Source organism: Meleagris gallopavo, chromosome 30, assembly GCF_000146605.3.
Source record: "Meleagris gallopavo isolate NT-WF06-2002-E0010 breed Aviagen turkey brand Nicholas breeding stock chromosome 30, Turkey_5.1, whole genome shotgun sequence".
In the NCBI taxonomy this organism is placed as follows: domain Eukaryota; kingdom Metazoa; phylum Chordata; class Aves; order Galliformes; family Phasianidae; genus Meleagris; species Meleagris gallopavo.
This window is the reverse complement of record NC_015040.2, coordinates 4505312-4514495: the sequence shown is the minus strand read 5'-3', so window position 1 is coordinate 4514495 and position 9184 is coordinate 4505312. Positions and strand designations below refer to the sequence as shown.

Here is a 9184-nt window from a genome sequence, read left to right as displayed (position 1 = left end):
CCCAAGGACTTGCATGAAGAAAAACTATGTCTGCAGAAATAGGGCTAGTGGTGTGAATTACAGGCAGGTGTTACTGCTGTACTAAGAAGCCCAGCTGAAATGTAACTACCCTAAGTTACATAATTGCTCAACAACCCTCAATTTAATATTATAGAGTAGTTCTACTATGCCCCTTTTTTGTGCGGAAAACTTTAGCATTGCTACCAACTTCAACAACACTGGAAGTGTCACAGCTTTGGGAAGAATATGAAGATGTTCCAGAGCTTACCTACAACAGCAGGCTGTTTTCCTGCTGTAGCATTCTGATTATCTACTTAAAGATTTGTTCTCATCCTACTGGAGAGAGAAATTCACCTCCTATGATACTAGGTCTCAGAAGCATTCTTACTTTGTAATGGGATTTAAGAAGTTCAAGTATAAAAGTGATACAGTAGCTTGAATGTGTATTGTCTCACTAGCCTAGATCAAGGTTGGCATCTGGACACACCAGAATAATGACAGATCTAAGATTGCATCTTGCCTCAGTCAGGCATAGCAGAGATTTCAGCATACTTGTTGTTCCCTGCAGTATCTATCCGCTTCCCTGTCTTGCCAGCTAGTCTCTCTTCTTAGAATTCATACAGCATTTTTCTAGTGGAAAACCCTCAAACCAGAATTCCTTACAAACAGGATTCCCAAGCCAAGAACTAGACTCCCTGGCAGACTATCCGAAATGCCTGCCATCTGATAAGCAGCAGAGACTGCTGTCTCTTTTTCTTGTCAACACTGACCTGTTTAATTCTTACATTTTACTGTGGAAACAGGAACAGAGAGTTGGGACAGAAACAGTGCAAAGTCATTTGTTTGCTCAGAACTGATGATGGACAGAGCTTGGAGAGACTTCTCAGTAATCAATGCCACAGTGTTTGACAGCCTGGCAAGTTATGTATGCAATTAATTGGCACTGTGGTGAGAACAAGGCAGTCAGAGATGCAGAGTACATGCCTATAGCAGGAGTTGTCACAAACTGGGACACTCTCCTTTCCCTCCCTCTGGAGGGCCAGCTGACATAACATCACATCAAAGATACAGTTTAAATTTCAGCAGCCTGGGAAAACTTCTAGAAAAATTGCTCCAAGTAAAAGCAAGGCTTGAATGCAAGTCTCAGGCCCAAAGTCCATATGGCTTGCACAGTCAGTAGTTACTCCTCTCTCAAACAAGTTTGTTTTTCGAAGCTCAGAAGCATAGCTATTTCAACACCATTACAAACAACTCCTTTGCTGAGTTGCTTCACTTCTCAACAAGTAAGAAACACTCATACTATAGTGTCTCACTGGCTGGTGTCAGGGTTAGCACACAGAACAAAGTACAGCCAGAAGTAGTGCTCTAGCTGCAAGCGTAAGTCAGGAGTAATTCCTGATTAAAAAAAAAAAAAACAAAAACAAATACAACCTCTGAAGTACTAAGAACTCTCCTAAGTTATGGAGGCAGCAGTTAGTGACTATCCTCACAGCACAGTCATGTTAGAACATAGTTTGCTGTCCTCCGGAGGAGGAATCAGGGTGTGTTGCAACTCCAGTGCTTGTAGCATGGATGTGTCTTTGTGAATCATGCAGAGAGTGTAGCTTTGTTTTCTCTTTCTATGCTCTCACCTCCAGGGGTGGGGAGCAGATTTTATGTGGTTCCAGATCACAGGGAAGCACTGTACTCAGCAGCTCCACATTAGTTGTTTCGTGCTCTGTTGGGAGACATGACTCTAAACTGGGGTAACTGCAAGTAGAAATCCCACAGTCCCCTCTACCAGCAGGCAGCCTCTCAAGGAGGACAGCGGAAGCAGCATCACTACTTGCTCTAGTTGCATTAAGCAAACCAATTCTCCCTTAGCAGGTCAGCTTTGTCTTGCAGATGACTTCGTATTACTACAGCAGAGATACGAGGTCACTGCTGGTAAACATTCTCAGAATAGTTTCAGAAAAAAATGAACATCTCTTAGTACATCTCTCTAGTGTGACACAGTCGCATAGCCACTGGTTATTGCCAAATTTGGCACAACTTGGAATTCAGCAAAACAAAGGGCTAAGGCACCAAAACTCCAGAGCTGCTGCCTGCCTGTTTTCTTTACCTCAGTCTAACACAGCTGTTGCAACAGGGTATCCTGGCACAAAAGTGCTTTCTTGCTGGGTGAGCAACTCCCCTCATTTCTGTCTCTCTGTCAATCAGCATACATACATTAAAAAAAAAACAACACTAATTTTAAGCTTGCACGGGGCTTTTCTTTTTCTCTGGAAACAAGTTCTGCCCCAGGAAGCTGATACATCATCCTGTGGATGGAGAGGTAGGATCTCAATGAGGAATCTTTTCTCCCCTCAGTGTTTTATCTATGGAACGCTGCTTGAGTCATAGCTAATATGCCTAGTTCAATAGCTTACCTGGCAGTTCTTTAATGAACATTAACAAATGAGGCTAAATTTAACAATTTAGATATGAGCAGGGAGGACTATCCAGGACAGAAGTATTAATCTTTGTCTGAAGCACTTATTTGCATTTTTTTTTCAGATTTGTCATTGATACCCTAGTTACCATAAATGTAGTTGGGATAACGTGGTCAAGAGAATTTCTGCTACAGGGGGGAATGGTAGTGCCCACAACCAATCACGGTGTTTGCAAACATTCAGGGTAGAGCAAGATCTGGAAATGGGATTAGGGGATTTGGGCCTTGGAACAGCGGATACAGAGTTGCTGGCAGAAGTGCATACCTGCAGCCCTTCTAGAAAGGCTATCACTTTTAGGAAGCCTCAAAGGCTAAAACCACTCTGCAGTGGGAGTCAAGGATTGCTCCCTCCCAGAATCCCAAGGGAAAACAAGCACCACAGCTAGTGGCCATTACTAAGTACTTTCTTGGGGCAGTAAGTGTACAAGCTAGCTGAGCTCCTAGAATTTGGAGATAATTAAATCATTTCTTCTACTCTAAAGAGAAGCAGCTTCTGGACTTTCCAGTATTTTCTGTTCACTGATTATAACGCAAGCACAGAACTCCCAGAGCTCTGGACTGCACCTAGAACTTGCAGAGCAAGAAACATGCTTTGCTGACTACTGAACAGGAATTTTAATCTGTCAGTTTCAATAGAACCAACTTTGATTGGAAGTTTTTCACAGACACAGTTTCAGGTAGCCACAACCACATGCAGAATCCTGTCAGTCTTGAGAAACACCACACTGGTTTGCCAAGTGCTCCTTCAAGCAGCCAGGCAAGGCTATAAGTATAGCTGCAGCCTCTGTCTGCCCACGAACAAGAAGTTACCTTGTCACTAACCCCTTCGTTAACACTATTATCATGCCTTCACCAGGTGATCATTACAGGGAAATAGCTATAGGCAGTAGTGTCAACAGGAAGGGCATCCCCACCTGATCACAGGTCAGCAGCAGACACATCACGCACAGCCATGTCCTGCAGACCCCCTGTCCCACCTCTTCCCTCTAGCTAAGGAAGAACTCTTGGACCTGCAGCTGCCCAAACACAGCTCAGACCCACAGGGTTGCCAAGAACTTACTGGAGGCTTCTTCCTAGCCTCGAAATCTTTTTCCTGTGACATACCAGGTACAGCACTGCCACCAAGATGTCACTTGGTTTCTCTAGTAGCCCATCCCAAGGCATCTTTTGTGCCTAGAGATAGGGGAAAGTAGCAAACAACATTGGGACTGCAGCTGCTCCTACGGAAGCTGATAGGGGAGAAACACAACCCAAGTAGGAGAAGGATTTTAGCCTTAATGCTCCCCAGAAGCAAGAGCCAGCCTCTGCCCTCCATCTCTGGGAGGGCTGCAAAGCAAGAGCCAGCCTCAGGAGCCTCACTGTATGGGAACAAGCCAGATGCCCAACCCACAACATCCTCCCCACCAGCCCTGCCTCACTTACCTCGCCTGCGTCTTCGGCTCCAACAACAATAATAGGGAGCCGGCTTCGCCTCGCTTAAATACCCCGCGGGCCTGATGAGCAGCCCAGATAGCCAATGGAGGCACGACACGCGCTGCCCAGGCCAATGGAAAGAAAGAGGCGGGAGGTGTGAGGAGACTCCTCTGAGGGGTCGGAGCTGAGCCGCCGGAATAGAGATAAAACTGCTGGGGGCCTCACAGGGGACCGCGTTGGAGGGAATCCGTTCCTGTTGTGCTCCCTGCCCGGCAGGGAGCACTGCAGTAGGACCAGGGGCTGGAGGTGCTGCCATGGGGCCTGTGTTTGGCCCTCGGCCTGCAGGTGCTGCTCCGTGCTGGAGATCACAGAATGTTAGGGATTGGAAGGCATCTTAAAACATCATCTAGTCCATTCCCCTGCTGGAGCAGGAGATCACAGAATCACGGAACTGTAGGGGCTGGAAGGGACCTCTAGAGATCATCAAGTCCAATGCCCTGCAAAGCTGCCCCCCTACAGCAGGGTACACAGGTAGGAGATGGGTGATGAACTTGTGCCAAGCATGCTGTCCAGACAGAGATTGAGAGCTATTTCTGCAAACCTTCCAACAAAGAACTGCTGCAGAGCTGTCTGTGCTCTTGGGGATTCACGTCTGGGCCTTGCACACCACCCACAGTGCAGGATCACGAATCACAGCTCACATTCAGCTGCAGTTTGGGAACAGGAGCTCAGCCCATTTCTCAGGTCAGGACTTAGCCCCTGCCAGCAGGCAGCTCACACTTGGCTTTTGCCAAAGCTGTGTTAGCAGCCAGCAACATGGTTGGCAAGTGCTTGAGTTGGGCAGCTCAGCATGCTTCGCTGGCACTAGGCATTGCCCAGAAGTCTCAAAGGAGTAAGGCAGACGGTCAGTGGTTCAGCCATGGTGTTTGCTTTGCAGATCTCCCCTGCAGCATGAGTGCTGAAATTACCGAAGATGGCAGGCACTCTTGCCCCTAGCCCGCGCCTGGGAACAGCAAATACATGATGAGGAAAGGTGCTGCTTCTCCAGTTTGCTGTGATTTTCAAGGTAGAAGTTGTCTTTCATTTTTATACTCGCAGAGTGCCCAGCAAAACAGGACTCTGAGCCTGGCTAGAAGAGATATGGGCTCTTTAATAGATACAGTAAATAATGAATGTTTTAGTTAGTGTTTTGCTTTTCTTTTGTGTTGCTTCATGTTCAGTTCTCAAAAACTAGTTTGAAAGTATTAAGTAAGCTTCCTGTTGTCTGTTTTCCAGATCTGAGAGAGAGGAAACTGAGGCACAGGTAAGAATTATCTGAAGTCTTCAAAAGCTATTCAGCTGATTGAGTCACTTTGTTTTTGGCCCATGCATGCAGGATCTCATTTCTGTGTTGCCTATGGTAAGCCATGAAGGAGATGGGGAGCATCAGTGTGTTTTGAAAGCATGTTGTTAAGCTAACAAAAACATTGAAAATTATCACTTTGCAGCTTTGAGGTTAAAAGGAATCCCCCTCCTTACCTGAGTCAGACTTATCACCAACTTGTTGCCTGAAGAATTCTGGAGATCTCAATATGGTGGCTTTTGTATGTTGTGATGTGCACAGGGGAAAGGATGGATGTTCTTGTCTGTCCTTGGAGATCTGAGGAAACATTTTTCTTTCAGGAACCCAGGAATCAAGAAGTTAGTCCTGTGTTTTTGTAAATGTTTGGGGTATATATGGAGGTGGGCTTTGTATTCAAGTAAGCTGGTCCAGGGGTGTGAAGAGCCTGAGCAGACTAGGTCTGGTGATGATGGTGAAAGTCCCATAAGGCAGCCTAAATTGCATTGTTTAAATGGGTAAAACAGCACTTGCAATCTGCACGACACATCTTCATGTGACTTGTAGCACACAGAGGAATGTGTGTAGAAGTGAGAATTCCCATGTTCTTTTGTAACTGGCAGGTGATTTGCATGAGTTAACACCAGAAATTATAATTAATGAGACAATGTTTGATATCTAAAGTGTAACTTCGGTGACCCAGGACAAAAATACTAATGCTTGGAGCTCCTGCTCAGTGATAGACCTGCCAGTACTGTCAGAACTTGGAAATTTTGGAGATTGGTTTGCGTGCTCATTTCTGTGATTCTTGTTACTGTATATACACCATATAACTAAAACAAAGATAAAATCAGTTCAGAAGTTTGGTGGGTGTGGGAAGGGTGTAGGAGGAAGCAGAGAAACATGCTTGGGGAAGAGAAAGAGAGTCATGTTGCCTGGAGCAAACAAACCCTGTGGCACTGGACAGAGTTATTCTGCAGCCTCTGTGCATGTGCTACAACATCAAGACATAGTGCAAGTGTGGAGGATTTGAAGGATCAGGCCATTACAATGCTTTCCCTGTGTTAGTCCCTGTTCCTCTCCCTTCTCTGTGGCGTGTCACAGCTCAGCATCATCTCTTCGGGGACCAGAGGACATGCATGACATCCCATCTGCCAGTGCACATCTGCTGCAGTGGAAACAGTCTTGTTCATCTTCACTAATGGCCTTTATTCCATTAGTAATGTGCCAAGATGCTGTGGTCACCTTCCCCATGATAGACTCAGGCACGAGAAGAGATGATTCATGGATGAGGCATGTGTTGCTTTGATTTCTGTTCCTTGTTTAAGACAAGCAAAGCCCTCAGGCTTCCATCAAACTCCTCGACAAGCTCTGCTCTGTTTAGCTCAGGTGTCTCTCTTTTCAGAGCTGCAGCACAGAGTTGTTTGGAGCCCACTGAAGGGACAAGTCAGCCTGTGGTCTTTGCTATTTGTTTCTTTGCAAGGTCCACAGGATGATGTGCTGATAGCCCCATGTACCTCCACTGCCTGGAACCTCTGCTCTCATATTCCTGTCTTCATATCCTCCACCACTTCCCTTTGATGGGAGTGGATCCTTTGGTAGCAGTGCAAAAATAGTTTCAGCTGGTAATGTCAACTCAAAGCACTTAACCCTTCATCCTCCAGCTTCCTGTCTGCTGCAGCAGTAGTTGTTGCTCCTCACAACAGCCTTGTCCAAGACCACAGTGTGAACAAACATAGGATGTCCTTGTGCTAGTCCTGCAGTTCTGGCTGTCTGGATCTAGAGCAGAGTGATGGAGGCAGGACTGTGGCAAGAGACTCCTTGCTGGAACTTGTCTTATTCTACCCAGCTGTTAGTATTACTCATTGGTCTTTGCATGATGATCTCTTAAAGGCAACGGCCATCAAAGTGCCATGGCCTTTCGAAAACAATTTGCTAGTGAAGTACCAAAAGCTTTACCCTAACTTTTACCTCCCAAACCTGTTCTCCCTAAACCTTCAAAGCATTTTCCTTGTCCAAGGCATGCTGCAGCTCTCTACTGCCAGTTCTGTTTTGCAAGCTATGAAACATGCTGTTACCATGAAGCTTTTAAGCTCTTAGAGTGTTCAGATCTCTTGTTGTGAGTTTCTTTTAGTTTTCTAGGATGAGACGCCCTGCTATTTCTCCCCAAATTCCTTATGTCTTCAGATACTAAACAGAAAGTGCTGTAAAGGCATAGATTATGGATAATAACTATTATGGGTAGATTTCCTGCCCACACAAGGGCAAATCTTGGAGCTGGTATAACCAGCTATCAATTCTTCTTTATCCAACACTTTAAAAATCATGTTTATCAGTTGGTAATTCCTTATGTGCATGCCTGTTCAAATATATATTCCCTGTGCATCAAATTAATGTGACACAGTATTCAAGGAAAGGGTCAGGTCTGGATCTTAAAGTGTCTTTTTTGAACTTCTTCCACTCTTATAGAGGTGTAAGGAATGCTGAAAAAACTCTGAAAGAGGGCATTAAATTGTATGTTGTTAAACTGTCTGGAAGTTGTGAGAGATGTGTGTTCTTCTAAAAATGGGATGTGGGTGACAACACATGGATCCAGGTACGCTACGACTTGAGACTTCAACCCAGAAGGCCCAAACATGAGGTACTTTAGATGTGTGAACTATCCTTATAAGGGTGAAAACTGTTCTCCTTTCTTCCTGCTCCCTGCCAGCTCTGAAATATCTGACAACCCCTTCAGATTGCGGAGTGTGCTGCTACAGTGGGTCAAGGTTAAGAGTCCAGTTCATTTCCAGGGGGGAAAATGACTTTCTTGCAAGGCAAAGCCTTCAGATCTGGGAGGAAATGAAGCCTGACTGCTGCAGGTCATAGGTCACATCCAAGGCTTTTATGCACTGATACATGCCTAACCTTTGGTACTAACCTAATCTAGGCCAATGCCTTTCAACTTGTGATCTGCGTCTTATCTCTGGGATCCCCAGCAGATCCTAAGGATGAGAGCAGGGGGGTAAGGGAGGGACGCATACTGCTCTTTTGCTGTATGCATTCACTACAGCAGTCTGCAAATCGGGGGTGTGTTGGGTGCTCCATCCCACGGATTTTGTGTTTTTTAACATGCACGTGAGAGATTGGCTCTGCGCCTGCAGGTGCAGGGGACATAGCAAGGGAAGTTCTGCTTTGCATTGAGCTCCAGAGCACCTCCTGCTCTCTTTGTCTGGAAGGACCAGATAGCACCTCTGCCAGGCTCAGGCAGATGGCGGAGCTGCTGAAGCTGCTTCTCTTGGAGCCACCCGCCTGCAGTGACCACACTCCCAGCCGAGCACCTCTTCCCCACCTTCTTTCCAAGCCGCCTCATTTTCTCAGAAACCTCTTGGTAATCCCCAGATTACAGTTTGCTCCACCTGACACCCAGACTCAGCAAACTTTATCCTTTTTTGTTTCCTTCCTTGTTGGAGGATGACTACCCAGAGCAGCCCCACTCACGGCACACAGGCCACGTTTCTGAGGGGCCCCATACTGCAGCACTGCTGCCCACCCCGGGGACTCTGCCGCTCAGAGCTGAGGGGCTTGGAGCTGCAGGTCCCTGGAAGCCTCTCCCCACCACGATGGTCCCTCAAGCTGCCCAGAAGCTTGTGCTACGTGGTGGGCACTAGGTGGTGATGGCGTGGCTTGGGGTTATGGCGGCTAGAGGGGAATGAAGAGGTGAGACTGGCTTTGTGGACCTGTCAGCGGGACAGTCGTGCTCCCAGTTTTACATTACGGGACAGTCAATGTTACCTGCGCCCTGGGATGCCGCGGGCCTGCCTGTTGTGCGGCTTAACGACTCGGCGCTCTCCGGCCCTTCGCCCCCCGGCAGTGCCGCTTTCCCGCCCGGACCCCCCTGCGGCTCCGCGCTCCCGGGAGGCAATGGCGGCTCCACCCCTCCCACTCGTTCCCGCCAGCGGCGACCAATGGGCGGGCGCCCGCCGCGCACGGGGCTTTTCCGC

At 47.1% G+C, this 9184-nt stretch overlaps 1 long non-coding RNA gene across 1 annotated transcript; it reads right to left on the bottom strand.

The window, feature by feature from the left end:
• Nucleotides 1-4942: 4942 nt before the first annotated feature.
• LOC104914718 lies at nt 4943-9140 on the bottom strand. The gene is made up of 3 exons (XR_796117.3): nt 8976-9140; nt 5402-5522; nt 4943-5277 (listed from the first exon to the last, which is right to left on the bottom strand). It is a non-coding gene; the product is annotated as an uncharacterized LOC104914718 (long non-coding RNA).
• Between the last annotated feature and the right edge of the window lie 44 nt (nt 9141-9184).